This window comes from Camelus dromedarius, chromosome 23 (genome assembly GCF_036321535.1).
Source record: "Camelus dromedarius isolate mCamDro1 chromosome 23, mCamDro1.pat, whole genome shotgun sequence".
In the NCBI taxonomy this organism is placed as follows: domain Eukaryota; kingdom Metazoa; phylum Chordata; class Mammalia; order Artiodactyla; family Camelidae; genus Camelus; species Camelus dromedarius.
In genome coordinates, this window is record NC_087458.1 from 3615390 (window position 1) to 3639376 (window position 23987).

The window sequence follows — 23987 nt, forward strand, 5'->3', positions numbered from 1 at the left end:
GGAATAAAACAAATACTTTGACATTCTTCTACATCTGAATCATTACAGCTGAAGAATCCTAATAGCCTATTCACTCCACTCCAAGGCACCCAACTGCCTCAGGTCAAAGTCCCTCTTCCCCAGGGTATTCTCAGGGCAGATCTTCCTCAGTTAGACCTGGGAAAATACCACTGATAACTCTGGACTAGTGAAAAGGACAAAGGAATACAATGACAGAAGTCCCTCTGTCTTCTAGCACAATGCGGTGTGGCAGAATGGAACCAACACTGCGATGGGACTTGTGAAGGGATCAGGGAGGTGTGCTAACATTGATCACCCACCACATTACAGCCACTGAAGACAGAATGCCAGACCAAGTAATTACTGAACTGCTTCTATCATCCTGAGTGCATCGCAGGTATTCCATTTGAAAATCAAGGAGGGAGACTAAGAAAGCTCAACAGTCCCTCCGGTTCTCAGACACTCTGATTCTACAAACATGATCCCTCAACAAAAGTGTGACTGTTAAGCACAATAAAGTTATTTAAAACAGCTTTTGCTTTGTTCCTCTCCAATCCACCCTCTATACACCACTGACAAAATAATATTTCCAGAACAGGTAACTTACTTTATTACCAGTGCTTAAGAACCCTTAAATGGCTCATCATTTAGTGCAGCACAAGATAAAGCTGTCAGGATCGGCATCATCCCTGCCCTCCAACCCTGTCCTCCAGCCATAATAATTACTTAAAAGTTACCTGAAGTCTGGCTGTTTTGTTCCTTTGAGCTTTTGTTCATGCCGTTTTCTCAGCTTGGAGCGTACTTCTGTCTCTCATCTGTAGGGTATATCCTTAACTCATCTTTCAAGACTCAGCTCAAATGTCATCTCCTCCGGGAGGCACTTTCCAACTTCTGAATGACCAAGGCAGAACTGACCTTTAGGCCTCCACTTTGCACCCTACTTACTTCCATCACCACCTCTATCACACTTCACCCCATCTATGTACTGACACATCTGCCTCCTCCCTCTAGACCCATAACCCCCAGGAGGTTGAGACCTTGTCTGACTCATCTGCTTCCTCAGCGCCTAAGACAGTGCTTATAAGATAAGAGACATTCAATGGGTATTCAATGGTGTAGGGAGGAGGGGAACAGAAAACAGGAAAGGAGAAAGAAGAACTCAATTAAGATGGCCTGAAGAGTGGAGAACAGTTAGTGATTATCAGTACCACTATCTTCAGCCTTCTGCTTTTCCCCTAAACTCTAGTCTTCAGAGAGCTTACTCATTCTCTTGGCTATAGCTACCACTATGCTGATGAACGCAAAACCACAATTTCAAGCATGACTCACCCCCACCTCTCCAGCACCTTTAGGCTCACCTCTAACAACTGAAACCACTTTCACTTGGATGTCTCGTTGTCACTTTAAATCCAGAACATCTCAAACTGAACTCATCACATTTCTCAAAAAAAATGAGGAAAACTTCCTAACTTCTTTATCTCAGTGTCTCAGAAATCCAGGCTTTAAATGCTCTTGCCATATCTGACTGATCAGTCTCCATCTTCTGCATCCAGTGCTCACTGATTCCAAGTTTTCCTTCACAATCTCCTTCTCACTCTTTCTTCTCTTTATCCCACCCTCCACAACTCTAGCTCAGGCCTCATCACCTCACATACCCCAGGTGCCAATCTCCCCTCCAAGTCAACCTACTTTCTACCATCACCATAATAAAATCCTAATCAAAAATTCTCAGTGGTTCACTATTTTCCATCATTTAAAATTTAAACTTACAAGCCTGGCTTTTAAGGCCCCCCCTATAAACATAGCTCCAAACCAACCTAACCACCTTCGTTTCACCACTATTCACTGCTGCTCAGGTCAGCCTCATCACAGCCCCAAGAACAGCCATTTCCAGGCTTTTGCTTGATCCCTCGCAGCTCCAAAATGAAATTTTGGGGAGTTTTTTGTTGTTGTTGTTGTTGTTGTTGTTGTTATTTGCTTCATTTCTTGTACCTAAATAAATTTTATTTATTTTCTTAAGATCTGGATTAAGTTACAATTTCTCTGTGACGTCATGATTACTTGAGTACTCTTCTCCAAAAATACCTATGGTATGAGCTCTATACTATGCAACTGATCATATACTTTCACATTTTAAAATTTCCTCTGGCACAAAAGAGGTTTAATAGGTATTCATTTCTTTCTATTCCTCTTACACCCAACTGGACTGTAAACTCTTCAATGGCACAAAATTGTCATTTTTCCTACTCCTCCATACAACCCAGCATAGAATTAAATTCACAGCAGGTCACTAAAAATAATAGTTTAGTAATTTCTCCTATCGAAAACTATTTCTTAGAGACAATAAAGGGATAAACCATAATCCTAAAAAACACAGTTGAAAATCCTGAACTAAACTGTGTAAATTACAATTCCTGATTTTTCCACCTCCAAATTCCAGCTCAGAAATGCTACACTCTCCTGACTTAAGTGGTAAATAATAATCCTGTGTCCATGACATCACAAGTGCATAGTTTGGTAATGATTATGAGGAGAGGGGGAATAGGCAAGGATGAAGGAAAGCAAGTCAGACGAAAGAACAAGGCTGGAAGAACAGCTGCATGATTTTTTTTGTTTACTTCTTAAATGTGAACGCTGCACCTTTCTTTTTTTTTTTTTAATTGGCCATTACTTTCAAACAACTTGAGGAGGAAAAATCTAATAGATTTTCAAAGGAGCTAGTATCTGAAGAGCCTCTACAAAGCCCAAGTCTTTAAAAAAAAAAAAAAAAGCCAGCTTAATCTTCAACAATGCAACATCCTGCGGTAGGATTCCTCCCGATTTCGTGAGTAAAGACTCATCCAGCTGCATCACAGGCATCTTCTATTAGTGGTTCTTAGGAATAAGGCCAGCTTGAGTGGCCACACTGGACCCACAGATACTGTGAAAAGAACCTCGTCTTCATTTACATACTCAGTATCGCCCAGTCTTAATTACCCACATATGGACTGTTCATTTTATGGATTTCTAAGGAAAAATCTTTAATTCAAGACTGACAGTTCTTCACCATCATTATGCTTTGCTCACCATCAGGTAATACAGGGTTATAAGTTCTAAATCACCTAAACTAGTGTTCCCTACAATAGAAGAGATAACTGAAAGTTAAATGTACTTGAAACATGACACTGTCCTTACCATAAGCTCTTGAAGAGAATCCAGCCATAGTCTTGAGACTTCCCCAAAGGCTGGTACAATGTGAGACAGGCACAAGCAGAGCTCAGCATAGTAACAAAGGTGGCTAAGTACACAGCTTCTACAAGGAATCTTATGTCTCCTAGCTGATACCTTTAGGTCAGGATGGTCCAGAAGAGCAGAAGACTCACAATGTACCGGTGCCTGCCTGACTCCTTGTCCCTGAGCTCCTGGACCAGAGGGCTCAATACTTCTCATTAAATCCATCCTTTGTTCAAGGACCTACAATGCCTCTATTGACCCTCTCATCAACACCCAACAGAGTCTGGCCTCTGAGTCCCCTCCACCCTCTTTGCCTGCTCTTCTCATGACTTGGCCAACCCCCATTCTCTCCAGTCATTCTCATTTATTCTCTCCACAAACACAACTTAGTCATTCATACCATCATTGCACACTGTACATTCTATACTTTCTGCCCAGAAGATCTTTTATTTCCTTATACTCCTAACACAGAATAACTATTTCATCTACTTGAATGCTCAAATATATTATATAGATAAAGATGAAGAAGTAAATTGTCCAAGGTCAAATCAGTAAAAAATAGACCCACGATTTGAACCAAGGTCCATCTAATTCTATAGCCCATGCCTCATTATGACTCTAATTCATAGCCTCCCAAGTCCATTTTAAATTTTACTGACTCAGAAATCTTCTCTAATTTACTTTATTCTTACTTTATTAAAGTTTTTTAGCCTTTACATACTTCACTTGTAACACATTAAACTTGGTTTTGTTTATATGCTGTTTCCTAAACGTTAAAGCTTACAATAGTCTGCCTTTCCTTTTATGTACTGCCTTCCCCAATCCCACCCCTGTCCCAAGGGTAAGAACACCTGTCTTTACATCTTTCATATCTCCCCAAAGCCTGTCACCGGAGCTCGAAGACTGCCTTATCCACAGGACTGTTCATTATTCAGCAAGGAGTTTTTACTTTAAAAAAAAAATCAGCTCCCTTCTTCTTTCATATTTAAAAATCAACTGAATTCAGGCATTCATGATAAAACTGTCCTGCATCTACATTCCAGTTACACAGATTTTAATTATTCGAATTAATCAGGGGCTGCTGAGATTTCAGTCTGCCATTCCACAGCTCCAATTCACATAGGAAAGATACTGCTAAAGTCACACTTCAAAGCATTGTTTCAGGATTTTTCCCTTGATGGGATGAATGTCTCGGGTAAGGAGGAGTGCTCCCCTATAATGCCCTCTGCCAGCATACTTAGCATGCTTGAGACATTCAGGAGCGCTAAAACTTTAACAAGTGGCATATCAATCTGAAAACTTATTTTTAATACTGAGTTATTCCATCATAATTCACTTGGTTACACATAGTGAATCTCAAAATTCCAAACAAAGTCTTCTGAGAACTAGAAATAGTAGTGGGTTATTAGGCTGCCTTACACTCATTCCTAGATTTTATTCACTTCTTCAATCCCCACTCCCATCCCCAAACCCCAGAATAATACATGTAATTCAACCAAGGGAAGTTGCTAAATACATATATAAATAAAACTTGCCAGCTTTCATCACTAATATTGGCACCAACCAACTAACAAATTAAAACAATTATTGATAGTCAACAGACTCTGGGTGTGTATGATTTTTAAAAATTAGATTTTACCCTCCAAATTAAATCATTTTTCAGTAAGAGTCCCCCAAAAAAGAGATTAAGGAAATAAAGCTTCAAGAAAATTTCCAAATTGTTGGCAACATAACTACACCAAAGTCCAACTAACAATTAACATTCATTACTGGTCAGCCTGCCTTATACAAGTCAGTAGACAACCCTTTCTTTGGCAAAAGTTTACTTTTTTTTTTCCACGAGGGAGTCTTTAGCATTAAATGAAAGAGTTAAGTCAAAGCAGGCAACAACAACAAAAATTAGTAATAGTTTGGAAACTATCTTCCTTCCATCTTCCCTTCCTGCTTGAATGCGTAATGTCCAAAGTGGATATCTGTTCAACCCTAAATTATTCATGTTAATGGATGATTATCGGCAGAAAGGTGCTGATAATCCAAAATGGAAAAAATGAAAAATCATCTATTTCAGTTTTGGAATATCTTTTCAGCATATTTATCTTCTCAATTATTCCTAGCCATGAGCTAATACTTGTATTCATTTGTAATCGCTAAGTACATAGTAACTGGCCACTTACTCAGGGAGGTGTCTGGAGCATGCTGGGTAGCCAGTGGAAATTAGAACACTGGTATTCACTTCCAGATAAGCAACATCAATTTCATTTATTTTACAGTTCTGTTCAGCCTTCAAAATATCAATAGACTAGCACAGCAGGTTGGTTACTAAACTTTAAAAGAAAGGCTCAGAAAAACAATGAGGACAAAGAGTATAATTGTTTGCCTGTAATGTATTCATTTGTAAATTATGCACAGCAAATTTTTAATTACAAGTCTGATTCTCCCTAACCACACAGCGTAAGTCCCTGCTGTCTTCTCCAGCCCATCAGGAATGCAATCTCATTTACCAGGAAGGAAATTTTCTAAACATTTTAAAAAGTTATATAGTATAGCAAATGTTTTTTTAAAGATTTAGGATTAGCTACTCTTTTGGACTTGCCTTACCACTACCTCTTCTCTCTACTTCGTCCTTTCTCACTTTAGAAATAGGTTGAAAGACAAAGAGATCCAGCATCCTCCAAGATCTAAACATACGGTATCAGAAGTCAAAGACTGAACAACTACCAGCTTCTGATCTTCTAGAAAGTATATTTTTATATACATACGTACTAAAACTAAAAGTCAAAAATCCTGCTAATTTTTGCCTTTGCACTCATGGAAAGAAAACTCCCTGAAGAGTTGAGGAGAATCTTATATAAAATTTCACCAGTTTCTTTTAACTTAATTTTTCTATCTGTATTGTGCCCAGAGGAGCCACCTCGGTTAGGGAGACAGACTACCTAGACAGAGAGGGAGAGAAGGGGTGAGAAAAAGAGAGAGAGGAAAAGAGAAAAAAAGGGAAAGAGAGAGAGAATGAGAGACTTAGAGCGCTGGTCCTGTGAGCCGACAAGCTAAAAATACGCCGGCCCAGTAAACAAATCCCATTCCATCCCGACCGGAGCCACACCGTTAACCTAGTAATTATGAGACGAGGAGTGAGATCACGCAGCCCCCGGCTTACTCATCATCAGCTTCTAAAGTTTCCATCGGCTCACAGCAACTTTTCTTTTTTTCTAAAGTTCCTAAGCCTGCCCTAGAATCAATCAACCTCTCTCACATACACACACTTCTCTTTCGCTCCCTTCCTCCATTACTGGACGCACCTCACTTTGGCTATCAATAGGGGAGAACAAGCTTGTTTTCTTCTCACTTTACTTTTATACTGAGACTTTTAAATGAACTTTATCCCACTATGAGGCAGTAGCCTGCACTCCTAACCACCTTAAAACTCCACCATCCCTCCCTGAAAGTCTGGCTGACAAGGGAGGACCGTCCAAACTGCCCAGCACAGCTGAGGAAGGGAAGCCACGAACGGGGGAGGGGGGCAGGGGACGCAGGTGAAAGGGAGGAGTAACGGGGAAAGGTTGGGACGAAGCAAGATAGTCAGGGCTGGCGCGGGGTGGGGGTGGTGATGAGACGAGATGGCTCCGGGTAAAATACAGTCAGAAAGGAGAAGGGGGACAGTGGCTATCAGAGGGTCAGAGTTTGGGAGTCTAGAGAGGCAGGAGGGGCGGGAGCAGTCGGGGGAGGGTGACAGGGCGGGGGGCTCCGTTACCCTCGCGGCTCCCGGGACAAGGCCCTAGGCCGGGGCGGAGCGCGGGGCCCGGCTGCCTCTCCTCATTCCTCGGCTGTGACCCCGGGGTCCGGCCGGCCCCTCCCCCGACGACGATGGAGGCGGAGGCGGTGGCCGAGACTGCGACCGCGGCTGTTGCTCCGCACAGGGTCAGGAGTTGGGAGTCAGACGGGACTGACCGGGACTGACCGGGACTGGCCTCCCACAGTGGCTTTTTGCCTGCTCCACAACGGGTCGCCACTCCGACTCCGGCGGCTGGTTCAGGATCAGTGGTTTTCGGCTGTCCGGCCGGAAACAAGCGCCAGTTTCCGGCCGGAGCGGGTTGGTGGTGACACCCAAGCCGCCCCCGGGCCTCCTCCCGCCCCGCCCCGCCCCGCCCCGCCCGGCCCCGCCCCGTGGCAGCCCCGCCTTTAGCGCCGCTCCCCGCGCTGCGGCCAGTTTGGCGCTTGTCCCCCGCGTGACCCCGTGTTTTCCTGGCCCGTGTTCCTGCAGCCCCTGGCCTGGAGAGTTCCTGAACCAGAGCTATGGGGCTCTAGAGTGGACTCTTGAGACTCTGAGATAGAGTTAGTTGGACACAGCCTTTTGGGAAGAAACAGAAAGGGGCGGGGTAGTTCTAGAAAGGTGAGAGGGATGAAAATATTTTTAGGAGAAGACTGAAATTCTAGTTACTCTACGCAGGCATTCTGGACTGACCAGAAGAAGAATAACAACTCTTCTTCCAGACCAGTCTCCACCCAGTTATGCACTCTCCCTCCTTCACTCATTAAGTGAACATACCTTTCTCTATAAACACTCCGTATTTATTTACCTGATAATGATGATACCCTATTGACATGTCTGCTTCAGACTGTTAGCACAATCAAAACAAGTTATGTAGTGCTTTTTTCGGTAATGCTTTTTCAAAGCCTCACAGCATAATTCAATTTATAAATATTGAGTACCTACTATGTGCAAGGCAGTGTGTTCATTGATATCAGGGACACAAAAGCAAATAAGCCATTCAGTTCCAGGCAAGGATCTTACACTTCAGTAAAATACATGAAACTACATTATATAAGGCAGAACTCACGTAAGTGCCATGTGAGTTTCAAGGAGCTATGGCTATGAGAACATAGGCCTTGCCTGGCACGTAGCAGACCTTCCATATTTGTTGAATGAATAAATATTAGGAGAATGTGGACTGTTACAGGTAAAAAGAGCCATTTAATAAACACCTCTTTATGACAAAATGGGGTCAGTCCCTGCTATAATCTGACCAAAGAAATCCTAAATTTTAATTCAGATTCCTACCATTGTGGCAACTGGTTTGCATATTCAAAATGTTTATTGTCTAAATTGTGCCCATTGGGCCTATTTAAAAACAAATACCACAGTCAGTTTTTCTATCCCTTCACTATTTCTGAAGTCATCAGTTTCTAAAGGGAAGGCATGGAACATAGATACTTTAGAATTATCCAGCTCAAGACTAGAAAATTGACACCTGAAATAGGAAACTTCCTAGACAGCTATATCTCTTTGAAGATTTAGGGATGGGCTTAGGGCCACACCAAGGCCAAGCAGGTCAGAGTGCTTTGCATAAGCCAAGCCCAGGACCAACAATACAGGTTGGTAGTCAGAGCCTTTTGGCCTTGGCTTCAAGAATGTGGGGACTACACATTTTGGATACTGTTCAGTGGCAAATTTGAAGAGGAGAGTAGGATGAGACTTGGTCACCTAAATTGAACTCCATTGATCACACCCACCCCTTGCCCGCAAAATCTGAGGTAGGAGGACAAAGTCACAGATGAAGAGCTTCAAAAATCTAAAGTTCCTCAGAGGAGGGTATAGCTCAAATGGTAGAGCACATGCTTAGCATGCAGGAGGTCCTGAGTTCAATCCCCTAATTACCTCCCCCACAAAAATAAATAAATAAAAATTTCTTTTAAATCTACAGCTGTCTTGTTTCACCAAGGCCCTCCAAGGACCATGTTATGCCCATCTGTTAACTATGTCTCTCTAGTCTAAACTTCATTATCACAGACTTCTTAGGACCAGGTATGGGGTTCAAAGGCAGTCTTCACCCTCAGTACAAGGCAGACTTTTACTTTTGGCAGTGACTACAAAAAGTTTCCAAATTTGAAAGCTGGGGCAAGTTGCTGGCCAAACTCATTTAAGTGACCACACTTTCCAGGCTTGCCTGATAATTGAGGGGCCAGGAAGTGATGGGGTTGCAGTTGCTTTGTGCTTGTTTCTTGCTCTGACCATCCATCACTCATTGTTGTTTGTGCAGTTACTCAATGGGCTGCTTGTTTGGGTCAGCCCAGGTTGTGTGGGTAGCAGTGTGGTCAGCCGGTCTGGGAGCCAGGCCACCTGGGTTCTGATCCCAGCTCAGCCAGTTCCTAATCCATTAAGTGACTCCCTATTCCTATGTGTCAGTTTCTCTGCCTAGGAACTGGGGATGTCTTCTGTAGTGATGTGCAGCCATTCTGGCTGTCACTATGCTAAATGCTTAGAAGCAGCTGTCTGATGTCATTTTCGGTAGCCAGAACATAGCTGATTATTTTTGCTGACAGGTAGAAGAACAGTAAGGGAAAAAAGTAAAAGCAGCAGAGAAACCCCTATCAGTGTATCCAGGACTACACCCCCTCATCTGCCATTCAGTACAAAGTTCTTCTTCACCCTAAAGGCCTGTTTCTGTTGACTCACTTTAGCAATTCTAAGGGCTGCTCCACGGAGCTCCCTGAGATTTCACTTCACTTTAAGCAAGAGCTGGGGGAGGACAGAGCTTTAAAGCCTTTCAGCAAAGAAACTAAAAGGAGAGATTATTTCAACACTGAAGCTAATGGATAGAGTTGGGGGAAATGTTCAGAGAAAGCTGTTTTGCAGCTGACCAGGGCGGAAAAAAAGCACAGCAATTGTTTGCATGTATATGCTTTTTGTGGTAGAAAAGAAAACCAAACCAAAATAACTTCCTTCCCACCACCACCACTATAATTTAGACCAGTGGTTCTGCGGAGTTTTAAAAACTACATACTGTATGTGGTTGCATATTGGGGGGAGGTGGGGACTGACTAGAAAGGGGGCATGAGGGGACTTTCTGAGGTGACGGAAATGTTCCATATCTTGGTAGGGGTAGCTGCTACACATGTACATCAAATTGTATACTTAAGATCTGCACATTTCACCATGTGAACTTTACCTCAATTTAAAAAATAGAAAACAAACATCTTAGGTGCCTTCATAATAGTCAACCAAGTTATGAATTCACACTTACTTTTAGATTATTTCATCAGTATTTGCTTCATCCATTAGATTGCAAAGCTCTATGAGGTATGTTCACCATTTTATCTGTAGTACCTAGCATAGTGCTTGCCCCAGGGCAAGGAGGAGTTGATGGCTTTATATTAGCTGAGATGCTTTTGGTTACACACAATAGAAAAACTAAGTTCCAAACAGTAATTCATTAAATATCTATTGAGTTAATGAATGAATGAATTGGCAGTTGAGAACCATTGCTTTGGAAGAACATACCAGGCTCTAGTTTGTAACAGAGTCACATCTAGACTTATAAATAATATAATTGGATCTATTTCCAGGCCTGCTAATTTCCATCTCTACATTTGTGTTCTATTTTCTTTGCCACCAGTACTGTGCTGGTAAATATTAACAACCAGCTCTCCAGGCAGAAAAGGCTTGCATACCATTGCTAGATTATGCTTCCTAAAATGTTTCATTGATGTTTTCTCTCTTTTCAAAAGCTATAGCAGCTCTTTTCAAATGCTGACTGCTTAACCAGTGTCCATCTCCCTTCTTCCTTGCTTATAGAATCCTTACGTTTAAGTAGCCATCCTTCTCTATAAGGCCATGGGCTTCTGCAGAGATTGGCTCCAGTGGAGGGACGGGGGCTGAGTGGGAGGGAGATGGGTGAAACACTGATGGATCTAAACCAATCAGGGGTTCCATTCCCCTTGCCAGTGCTTGGTTTAGGAACATGATAAAGTTCTGACCAACGAGAGATTTGAGGAAATCTGCTGGACTTCCCTGCTCTTACAAAGAGGCAAAGAGAATTAAGAAATGATTCTCTTCTGCTGCTGAATGTTGCTGGATTTGAAACTGCTGTTCTGTTTGAAGGACAAGATGACATACTAAGAATGGCAGAGCAAAAAAATGAAAAGAATCTGGGTCTTGGGTAAACCGCTGAATTAGCCAACCCTGGGCAGTCCTCTTTGAAATTCTTTGTATATGAGATAACACAGCTTCCTTATTGTTTAAGCCATTTTGAACTTAGTTTTTCTATTGTGTGTAACCAAAAGCATCTCAACTAATACAAAGCCATCAACAACTCCTCCATATCTGTAGACTAAAGCCAAAATTCATCAGTCTGCCCTGTAAAATCCCATACAATCTCATCCTAGTCTAGTCTAACTCCAGAATGTGGCTTGCTAATTTCCATCTCCGCATTTGTGTTCTATTTTCTTTACCACCAATGCTGTGCTGGTAAATATTAACAACCAGGCAGAAAAGGCCCTGATTTATAGCATTTACTCATTCCCAAGGTGTAAATATTTCTACTCCTGATAATTTCATGCTAATGATGTGATGTCCTGGAACACAGAGACAAGAAGAGACGTGCAATCAGCACTAGCAAGCCAGTAAGAGTGCACTGTCGTGCTACCACCCACCTTCCTCTCTTTTCTCCCAAGAATTCAAGGCCCAACCTGTATCGTCTCCTTTTAAAGATTTCCCATAAAACCCTGAACTATAAATGTCTTTACCAATCAATTGGAATCTAACAATTGCCTTGAATTGTTAGTCTTCATAAGCATTTGCTCATAAGTCACCTATTTAATCAATTAAAGAATCTAGAAAAAATTAAACAGCAAGAGAGAAGAGTTCGGTGACATCATTTACATTCCTGCATCTCCTAAAGAGTTCCTGAGATTAGGTATTAGAGGAACTCGTAAACAGAAAATCCTGCCTCCAGGCCCTGGGAGCACTAAAGATCACTGGAGATATTTTGTTGTGAATAAGACTTATCAGCTCTCAACTGTGGCAAGTGCTGGTTCCCAGGAGAGCTCTGTTAGGACATTAACTCAAGGGCTGTTGGCAAGAGTTGGGTGTGTTCCTATTCTGGTTCTGACAAATCCCCTGAGGATGTTAGAATGGGCGGCTAAGGCTATCAGAGGCCCGACAACAGGGTAAGTAAAGAAGAGAAGCCAGTTCCTGAGGCTTTGAAGAGAGCGGGTGCGGCCTTACCTGCTTGGAGTGCCAGCCAAGTGGGTCAGCTTCATCTCCACCTCACAGGTAACACACCCTCAGGTTTGGAGGAGAAGTAAATCATTACACTCCCAACACACTGGCTGAGGCAATGAGGAGAGGCTGGAGAATGGAGTGACTAAGTCACTCTGTCCCCTGACTAGGTCAGCACTGGGAGGCAGGCCAAATTCAGGCTACGGGAAACTGACAGAGCATTCGGAGCATACGAGATGTGAGACTGCACCAAACTCTCTTTTTTTAATGAGACAAATGGCCCACATTGAGCTCTGTGGGCATTGCACACTTAGAACGTTTTCTAAGTTAGAAATATGTGCTTCTGCTCCTGCCTTGGAGAGCTACTGTCCAACTGGAAGTGGTAGGGTTGAATGACTATATCTAATTGGCATCTGCTAGAAGCTTTCTTGTGATGCACCCTCTGACCATCGCTTTCCAGGTTACTGAACTGATCAGCATTAGGGTTGTTCCCATGTTGATTACGGTATGTGGACAAGCCTGTAGATCATGGCAATGCCTCACAGAGAAGTAGACGGATGGTAGTTTTTCCAGCTGGAAAAAAAAAATCTGAAATTGAAAAATGTCAAAAGGTTACCGTAGGTGACTCTTACCCTAGCATGTTAGGTAACCTGCCTAGCTTAAGAAGAGATGAAATCCTGAGATCTGACGAAATTAAAGCAAGACCAAGAGCTAGGGAGATCCATGGGTGAGTGAAGTACTCCAGGAGCGCCCAAGAGAAGAGTGTAAGACCTGAGGGGCACTGACCATGAGAAAGCACTGACTAGGGGAAAAGCAAGAAAGGAAAACTGAAGGGCTGAAAAATGAGACCTGCTGGAAGAAGATCACACGTGCTCAGCAGGGCTGCTGCTGCCCCTGCAACAGTTTTTAAGCGGCCTAGCTTCCCTTGGGTGGTGCCCTTTCGCTCCTCCCCTGGGCCGGAGATCACACACAAGTGGTAGCTCAGCTCTAACTTGCCAGTAAGTGATACTGAATATAGCGCCAGAACACTTGCGTCTTATTTAGATCCTCTACAGGAGCAACAGAGGCACAATAAAACGGGAATTAATACAATTCAGTGAATTCTGTTGATATTTTTGTGTGCCCATCATATGTAAGGCAAACAAAGATACAATCATAGCCCTTAAGGGGATTTCATGAGCAAGAACAGGCATTTGAAATCCAAATCTTTCTCTGTTTGACACACGCCCTTCACCTTACCCAGAAAGAGAAGAAAAAAAAAGTAGGAAGGTGATGTAGACTATAAAAGCACAATGTGTTCTTTGACTACAGACATTCATTCCTAAAAGAAGCTGAAAGGGCCAATTCTTCCTGCCCATACAGTACATTCTGTCATTGATTTCCTGGTGCCTACAAGACTTTCCTTTTGATCTTCAGTTTCCTCCTCACCTCCTTCTCTAGATAAATAGTATGTATAGGCCCTTATGCCGCAAACAGCTCTAATACTCAGAAAGAGAGCATGAGGGCGGGAAGGAGGGATAAATTAGGGATTTGGGATTAACACATACACACTACTACATACAAAACAGATAAACAACAAGAACCTGCTGTACAGCACAGGGAACTGTATTTAATATCTTATAATAGCCTATGGAATAACCTAATAGAAAAGAATCTGAAAAATAATATATATATATATATATATATATATATATATATATAACTGAATTACTTTTCTATACTCCTTACACCTGAAACATTGTGAATCCACTACACTTCAATATGAATGAATGAATGAATGAATGAATGAATGAATGAATAAGAGAGCATGGTGGTTATCTCTTAACACTGAGGCACAGCCCAGTGAGTTTGTGTTGCTGTGGCCTATTCTGTGGGATGCCCCTAGCACTTGGACATACATACATCTACAGTTAGATTACACCATGGACTCAGTTTGTTATTAATGTCCCTGCTTAAAATTAGGTTAGTTTTTTTTTTTTTTAATGTCTGAATCCAAGGTCAATACCTCTACATTAAATCAGTAAATCAATTCCTTTCTCCCAATTCCCACTGCCATAATCCTAGCTCGTTACCTCTGGCTTAAACTCCTGTAAAATAACTTCACAACTGGTCTCTTGCCTTTAATATTCTCTTCTCCTACTATCCTTTACACCCCACCTAAAACTAAGGTCTGGTCATATCATCTTCCTATTCAAAACCTTCAGTTGTCTTTGAAGAGAAATGTCTCTACTGCCAATAATAATGATGATGATAATTATTATCATTATAGGTATATTATAATATTACATAAAACATTGTGATTATATTACATATATTATTTTATTAGAATAATATTATCATATACTTATAATAATAAGGGTTTTTTTGGTCAATGTGGTTGGCACTATACATTCCTTAGGGACTAAAAGAATTCAGAGAGCTCACAGATTGCTTTGGGATCATTGTGTAAACTGAGAAAGAAAATATGTAATGTTATTTAAAACCAAAATTGACTACAGCTGCTGCCTTTTAAAGGCCATGATGTAGTTCATACAGCAAAGAAAAATTCCTTCACATTGCCTTCTTCCCCTGACAGAGTTGGAAGAAGGGGCAGGGGCTATTGCAAGCCTCAGTTGGTTCTTCTGAGTCTCAGGATGGGAACTGGAACAGATGATCCACAAATCAGCATGACACACTACTGAGTCCTTGGCTACAGTAAAATAAGGAAAATCAAATTATAAAAGGGAAGCCCCGTGGTAGGGGGTCAGGAAAATGAGGAGTCTTTAAACGAGGAGAAAGGATCAAGCATTACAGCAAGATGAAACATCTTCATTGCCTCCAAATTTTCAGCAAAGCCTAACATAGACACATATCCTGTGTGAGGAGTGTTTTCTGGGGAAAATGAAAGCCATCCTTTCACACCTTGGAGCAATGTGGTACAAAACAGCAACAGCACACTAGAGGTGGTGAAGCGATCCATCCATTGAGCCAATCAGGAACAAAGAAAAGCATAAGTACCACCCCCCACTCCAGAATTCCAGGAGAGACTGGGGGCTCTTACTACACAGGAGAATGGGCTTAAGGCAGTTTCATTTGAATCTCACTAGGACCTTCACAGAAGCACTGGGTACTTCACAGAAACATGGGTTACAATTGATGAGAGGTGGGCACTCCCCTTTTTCCTTCCTTTCCCTGTGAGTACTCCAGGGGCCTAGTGTGGTGCTTGCTCAGTGCCCACCATATGAGTACTAAATAAATACTCACGTGATGATGGTGTTGGCATTTATTTTTCATCTAAAATGATCTGCTCAGAAGCCTGGCCCATCATGCGTTCTCGGCTTCTCCCGCTGTGGCTAGCAAGCAATGCTCTCCCCTTCCCAGTGTGAACGCTGCTGAGGCCCCTGCCCCTCTGCCCGAGGTGGGACCTGCCACCAGCCCTGAGAACAGTAGTATCCTGAAGGTCTTCTCATCAGTGAAAAGAAAACACCACGTCTCTTCCCCAGACTTACTGCCGTCCATGCTCTTTCTTCCCCGACAGGCCTCCCATGGGTAAACTTTGCTAATAAGAAAGGTCCAGATAATTAGTAGAGGGAATTGGAATCAAAGAGAAATAATGGAAGATACCATCCTATCAAATAAGTATCTGAGCAGAACAACAGGTAGGCTCCATGTGTTCAGAAGGAGGACAGTAGACAAGAAAAGACGCAAAGACAAGGACGGGGATTTGTAGTAGAGTAGGAATTATGAAGGGTGATTCCCAGGTGACAATTCATACCCCCCATCGGGCCCATGCAAGGGGCTCTGAGCCCTGAACTTGAAAAGGTACCATTCTAACCTTCCTCTGGCCTTATCTCTCTCTGTAGGATGAGGAGAGGAATCTGGAGCCTGGGACCCTCTTCTAGAGCACATTCTAGGTGCCTGGGAATCTGGAATTCTTGGCCCAGATGTCCTGAGCTCTCTTCCAGGGCTTATGTGGGCCTCTCTCCTGAGTCTAGATTCCTGGTAAAACACTACCACCGCTGGGCCGGCTCACCCTGCACTGCCACATGCCAGGCCACAGCTCCAGGAGTCCAATAATTCTAAATTTGAACCTGGCCTTCCAAGTTGTCACAAAAATGTATTTGTTAAGGTGGGAAGATAAAACATATTTCATCTAACAACTTGTTAGTTTTATGCATAACTTTTAAATATTTAGATGTATAATGTATGGGCCTCTATTTAGACTCTTGCCCCAAGCCCTACAAATGTCAGGGGTGGCCCTATCTAAAATAAAGTGCTTGGGACTAAAGAACTATATATTTAAGAAAAAATATGTTTCTCTGCTAGTGATTAAAACATAGATTTTTATTCATAGATACTGATTTATCTGGAAATGCTTTCTAAGGTGAAGTAGACTCCTATCAAATAATTATCTGTATCTCAAAATTATACTTTCTCCAAAAACATTTGGTGTAACAAAATAAATATGGACATTTGTTGATTTCTTAGTTTCCAAACAAGGGCTTGGATCCTGGTTTCTCATCATCCAGCCACGCTCTGGTCTCTGCTGAGGCTGCCCTTCCCATCTCTTCTCTGCGTGACCTCAGTCTCTCTCCTCCCACGTGCATTAGCCAGCCTTCTAATAAAAGGAAAGTCATATATTTTCTAAGTACATAGTTCAATATTTTTTACTTAAAAGAAAACAAACTGACTCTTTTATATTCCTTTCTCTCAAAAGAAAAAAAAACTAAAAATTTTTTTTAAGTGACAGATTTTCTCCCCTTTGGGTCATATACTTTTGGTAGGAAACACTCCATTTTGCTCTAATAGTGATTTTTTAAGGCTTTCAGTGTCTGATTTCTTTTCCAGTGGTGGTAAGGAGGAAGGCACACCAGCCTGGGGCAGGGTCCCAGAGGCTTGGAGGACTTCAGTAAGGTATTTACTCACAGCAGCTGGGAGGAAATGAAGCCAGAAAGTGAGTGTAAAACTGTATTGGGGAGGTGTGGCAGGGGTTAATTATTAATCAAGAGAAGCAAAATCTTGTCATCAAGTCCAAGAGGCAAAATCAGAGCCAAAAATAGAAGATGAAGTCAGAGATCAAGAACTCAGTAAACTGAAGTGCAATGATTAAGACAGGTATGAGGTGAAAGAGTCCAGTGCAGAATGAAATAGAGGATGGGCGAACATGGGCTGAGCCCAGGTCAGGTTTAGTGAAGAAGACGTGACAGTAAAATTGACAAACCTCTCGCCAAACTCACAAAGAAGAAAAAAGAGAGAGCACAAATAAGCAAAATAAGAAAGGAAAATGGAGAAATTACAACAAATAACACAGAAATACAGAATATCATACAAGAATATTATGAAAAACTATATGGAACCAAAATGGATAACCTAGAGGAGATGGACTAGTTTCTGGAAACATACAGTCCACCAAGACTGAATAAAGAAGAAACTGACCACTTGAACAAACCAATCACTAGAAATGAAATCGAATTAGCCAAAAAAAACCTCCCTACAAATAAAAGTCCAGGACCGGACAGCTTCACTGGGGAATTCTACCAAACATACAAAGAACTCATACCAGTCCTTCTCAAACTCTTCTAGAAGATTGAAAAGGAGGGAATACTCCCAAACTCATTCTATGAAGCAACCATCACCCTGATACCAAAACCAGGCAAAGACACTGACAAAAAAGAGAATTACAGACCAATATCACTGATGAACATAAATACAAAAATCCTTACCAAAATATTAGCAAATAGAATACAACAGCACATGAAAAGGATTATACACCATGATCAAGTGGGGTTCATCCCAGGGACACAAGGGTGGTTCAACATACGCAAATCAATCAATGTAACACATCACATCAACAAGAAAGGTCAAAAACCACATGATCATCTCAATAGATGCAGAAAAAGCATTTGATAAAATTTAACACCCATTTATGATAAAAAAAAAAACTCTCACCAAAATGGGTATAGAGGGAACATATCTCAACATAATAAAAGCTATATATGACAAACCTACAGCCAGCATAGTACTCAACAGTGAAAAACTCAAAAGCTTCCCACTAAAATCTGGGACAAGACAAGGCTGCCCACTATCACCACTCCTATTCAACATAGTTTTAGAAGTTCTAGCCACAGCAATAAGGCAAGAGAGAGATAAAAGGGATCCAAATTGGAAAAGAAGAGGTAAAAGTGTCACTATATGCAGATGACATGATACTATATATAGAAAACCCTAAAAGGTCCACACAAAAACTACTAGAACTAATTGAAGAATTCAGCAAGGTAGCAGGTTACAAGATTAACATTCAAAAATCAGTTGCATTTCTTTACACTAACAATGAATCAACAGAAAAAGAAAGTAAAGAAACAATCCCCTTTAAAATAGAACCCAAAGTAATAAGATACCTAGGAATAAATCTAACCAAGGAGGTGAAAGACTTATACATGGAAAACTATAAACCATTGATGAAGGAAATTAAAGAAGACTTAAAAAAATGGAAAGATATCCCATGCTCCTGGATTGGAAGAATCAATATTGTTAAAATGGTCATACTTGCCCCAGGCAATCTACAGATTTAATGCAATCCCTATCAAATTACCTAGGACATACTTCACAGAACTAGAACAAATCATAATAAAATTTATATGGAACCACAAAAGACCTAGATTTGCCAAAGCATTACTGAAGAGAAAGAAAGAGGCTGGAGGAATAACTCTCCCAGACTTCAGACAATACTACAGAGCTACAATAATCAAGACAGCATGGTATTGGTACAAAAACAGACATGCGAACCAATGGAACAGAATAGAGAGCCCAGAAATGAACCCACAAACTTTTGGTCAACTAATCTTTGACAAAGGAGGCAAGAATATACAATGGAATAAAGACAGTCTCTTCAGCAAATGGTGTTCGGAAAACTGGACAGCAGCATGTATATCAGTGAAACTAGAACATTCCCTTACATCATACACAAAAACAAACTCAAAATGGATCAAAGACTTAAACATAAGACAAGATACAATAAACCTCCTAGAAGGAAATAGAGGCAAAACATTATCTCACATACATCTCAAAAATGTTCTCCTAGCCAAGCAATAGAAATAAAAGCAAGAATAAACAAATGGGATCTAATTAAACTTACAAGTTTCTGCACAGCAAAGGAAACCGTAAGTAAAACAAAACAACAACCTACAGAATGGGAGAAAATTTTTGCAAACGATGAAACCGACAAAGGCTTGATCTCAATATATAAGCAGCTCATACGACTTAATAAGAAAAAAACAAACAACCCAATCCAAAAATGAGCAGAAGACCTAAACAAGCAATTCTCCAAGGAAGAAATACAAATGATCAATAGGCACATGAAAAATGCTCAATATCACCAATTAGCAGAGAAATGCAAATCAAAACTACAATGAGGTATATCACCTCACACCAGTCAGAATGGCCATCATTCAAAAGTCCACAAATGACAGATGCTGGAGAGGCTGTGGAGAAAAGGGAACTCTCCTACACTGCTGGTAGGAATGCAGTTTGGTGCAGCCACTGTGGAAAACAGTATGGAGATTCCTCAAAAGACTAGAAATAGACTTACCATATGACCCAGGAATCTCGCTCCTGGGCATATATCCAGAAGGAACCCTACTTCAAAAAGACACCTGCACCCCAATGTTCATAGCAGCACTATTTACAATAGCCAAGACATGGAAACAGCCTAAATGTCCATCAACAGATGACTGGATAAAGAAGAGGTGGTATATTTATACAATGGAATACAATTCAGCCATAAAAAATGACAACATAATGCCATTTGCAGCAACATGGATGTCCCTGGAGAATGTCATTCTAAGTGAAGTAAGCCAGAAAGAGAAAGAAAAATACCATATGAGATCGCTCATATGTGGAATCTAAAAAAAAAAAAAAAAAAACCGAAAAACATAAATACAAAACAAAAACAGACTCATAGACATAGAATACAAACTTGGGTTGCCAAGGGGGCAGAGGGTGGGAAGGGACAGACTGGGATTTCAAAATGTAGAATAGATAAACAAGATTATACTGTATAGCACAGGGAAATATATACAAGATTTTGTGGTAGCTCACAGCGAAAACAATGTGACAATGAATATATGCATGTTCATGTATAACTGAAAAATTGTGCTCTACACTGGAATTTGACACAATATTGTAAAATAACTATAACTCAATTTTTTTTAATGTTTAAAAAAAAAGAAAACTAAACTAAACTAAAAAACCCATAATGTCCCCAGATTCTGCAGGCATCTTCCAAAAAAAAAGACATGGCAGCAGCAGCCCAGGGGAATCCAGACTCTAGTGCTCAGTGAATATTTTCAAGTAATGATTTATTAATTAGTCAATGATATTTATGTAGAATATATAAGTTATTAGAATATGCATATGGCCAGCAGCTTTCCTGAAGAGAGGCAGAAGGGAGGAAAAGGTATGAATGTAGACATTTAAAATTCACTAACATTACAAACACAGTGGTTACTCTAGACTTTCTCTTGCCACCAAATACATCTAACCCAGTCATTTCAACAGTTTCAACTGTTGTAAGAAACAACAGTTTCTTATTACAAAATGAAGAAAAATCTAGCATCTCTCTCTCTCTCTTTTAAAAAAAATTACTCTTCCTGCTTCTCAGACCCAGAGTCTGGAACTCAGAATGTAAGTAGTAATAAGTCAGGGTTAGTTCTGCAGTCTTTACCCATAAGATACTATAAAATCTTAGGCCTGAGTCTGAAGCCGCTGATCCTGCTTGAGGGAGCAACTCCAGCCCTTGGTAACTGGGATTGTCTAGAAGAGCCACACCCACATGTGCCCACATAAGCAGAGCATGTACTCAGACCAGTCACCATACATCACCTGGGTTCTCAGACCAGCAACCATACAGTACCTGGGAGTTCGTTGGAAAGTAGACTTGTGGTCAGAGAGAGATACCAAAGGCCATATAATGACATCTTATCACTATGTCTCTTAAACAGGCTCTGCAAACCACAAGTAACGGATAGTTTATCCTCCGGACAAGTCAGTCAGGAGTCACTCTACATTTACCCTCAGTTTTATTCAGCTCTTTAACAGCTCACTGGATTCATCTTCTGTCCAATGGTATATATTTTTTTAAGAATCCTAGAGGGAGAAAGAAACATCTCAAAGTTCCCTAGTACTAAACAGTCCGAGGAGTTTCTTTACTAAAAGACCAGCACATTATCTTCAGGAGCAGCAGTCGCAGCTAAGACCTTTAGCATCCAACAAAATTTTATTTTTTGCCATTGTAGTGGCAAGAGGTTTAACGCAATTAAATGATAGCCAGCAGTGGGGAGCTAGGCACTAGGAAAGATAGGGAAACTCCTCTTACCTGGTATGTAGTGTGAAAGCAGAATCAGGAATACAGACTTCAAATACAGAAAGGTAGAGTAACCTGACCTAGTGACATCAACACTTCCCTCCTTCTCCTGCACGTGTTAGTGAGTGATGGTAGAATTTAACTACTTTAGCCGAGAACTATTTCCTTCCCCATTGTGACACATCAGTTAGTGGTCAGTTCTAGGGACGTGAAAGGCAATTATTTCTCAATGGAGCACCACTACTTAGCATATTAACAAAAATACTTTTCAAGTATTTGTCTGCACAAGGCAGTGGAATAAATATTCCCTTCCACGAGTTAAATCTAGTCCCTGTGTAGCTTTTCGAAGCACCTATGATTTATTTTAGATCACAAATTATAAGTTCCTTCAAACAGAGCCATTTTAATTTTTGTTGTCAAGGATGAGACCGCAGCAAACAATAATATCTGAGGTAACAGTTTTTCTGGCGGGAGCCTGTCCCCGATTATTGCCTCTGCACTCTGAGGAATAAAGGATCTCACAGGCTTATGAGGGGACATCAGCTTAAACAGGAGGAGAACAATAAAGAGGATAAGGATTTGAGTACAAGGTGATAGAGCCTCGGAACAGATGGCTTGATGGAGAACACTGATGAGGGTTAGAGATACTGATTTGTATGCTTTTCCCATGTTCTTCACAAAAGCTAGAAAAATTATTCTTGATCTTTTAGGAGTTTAGCTTGACTGACATTATATGGCAAGAATTGTAAAGACATGACTATAGCTATTTGAGAGCAAATGTCTCAGTAAATAGCACTAATTGCAGCTTTTGTTTTAGAGTGTATTATATGCCAGGCACATAAAACTAAAGGATTTTTTTTCTTTAGTTTGTTCTTTATTATTAAAATTTATTTAACTCTAATTGATTTACAATACTGTGTTAGTTTCAGGTGTATAGCTTCAGATTCTTTTCCATTATAGGTTATTACAAAATACTGAATATGGTTCTCTGTGCTATACGGTAGGTCCTTATTGTTTATCTATTTTATATATAGTAGTGTGTATCTGTTAATCCTAAATTCCAAATTTATCCATCCCCCCTTTCCCCTTTGGTAACCATAAGTTTGTTTTCTATGTCTGTGAGTCTATTTGTTTTATAAATAAGTTCATTTGCATCACTTATTTAGATTCCACATGTAAGTGATATCATATAATATTTGTCTTTCTCTGTCTGACTTACTTCACTTAGTATGATAATATCTAGGTCCATTCATGTTGCTGCAAATGGCAATATTTCATTCTTTTTTATGGATGAGTAATAATCCATTGTATTTGTATTCCATACCTTATTTATCCCTTTATCTGTTGATGGACACTTAGGTTGCTTCCATGCCTTGGCTGTTGTGAATTAGTGCTACAATGAACATTGGTGTGCATGTGTCTTTTCAAATTAGTTTTCTTTGGATATATGCCCAGGAGTGGTACTGCTGGGTCATATGGCAACTTTGTTTTTAGTTTTTTAAGGAACCTCTGTACTATTTTCCATAGTGGCTGCAACAACTTACATTCCCACCAACAGTATAAGAGGGCTCTCTTTTCTCCACACTCTCTCCAGCATTTATTAAAAAGCTAAAGGATTGATGAAAGTTTTCTCACTTAATCCTCTCAGCATCTCTTCTTTTAACCCTAAGTCTTCAGTGAAATTTTATAAAACACCACAACCTGATCTGAGCTGAGCTGCAGAAGATCAAACATATGATCGACCTCAGGAAGGACTGACTGAAATCAAGGACTCAGATGTTTTCAGGATTCTCTACAGCATTTGTCGCAAGTTCTTTCTACATTTGAGCTTTACTCTCTCCCAGCACGGACTGGCTTCTTTCACACAAGAGAGAATAATAACTCCAGAGCTTCATATCTCACAGCACTCACCATCAGAGAAGACCTGACACTAGCTTTCTCTGTCCAAGTTTAAAAATCTAGAAAAAGGTCTATGACTGGACTATATTGGGTCAAGTCTCCATAATGAGACTAACGAATTATGTCTAGTGCTGGGGATGATGAAATATTATGTTTGGGTCAGGTGTCCAGCCCTAGACCAATGAGTGTGGCCAGCCTACTGGAGTCATATAAGAACATGGAAGCCCCCATAAGAATTACATAACTGGAGAAGGAGATGTGGTCAGGGGCTTGTGTTCATATTTGGGATGAAACAGTACAGGGGAAGCAGAAGTGGGAGAGTCTTACAGGGCACCAAGGGGATCAGGGGCACTCTGGGGCAAGAGTGGCCTTGAATGGGACCTTGAGTGAAAGCCTTCCAGTGTTCCTCAAAGGGAGGAGGAAGAAATGAAGAAGTAATGCTTCTTTCTTTTAGAACATTTCCTAGAAGTTGCACCACAACATTTCTGCTTACATCATTGGCCACAACTTGGTCACAGGACCACACCCAGCTGCAAAGAA

General features: G+C 40.9%; 1 protein-coding gene across 10 annotated transcripts in view; it reads right to left on the reverse strand.

The window, feature by feature from the left end:
• Positions 1 to 7290, reverse strand: part of OTUD7B (OTU deubiquitinase 7B) — a 49635-nt gene extending 42345 nt beyond the window's left edge. For 2 of the 10 annotated variants that reach the window (XM_064477703.1, XM_064477700.1), the window contains exons 1-2: positions 7159 to 7259; positions 738 to 891 (exon numbers count right to left, since the gene is read on the reverse strand). The gene's annotated coding sequence lies outside the window, so the exon portion shown is untranslated. Of the gene's footprint in view, positions 1 to 737; positions 892 to 3174; positions 3777 to 6961 lie in introns of those variants that run through there. The other 8 variants (XM_031436513.2, XM_031436511.2, XM_064477701.1 and 5 more) reach the window with 8 other exon arrangements.
• Between the last annotated feature and the right edge of the window lie 16697 nt (positions 7291 to 23987).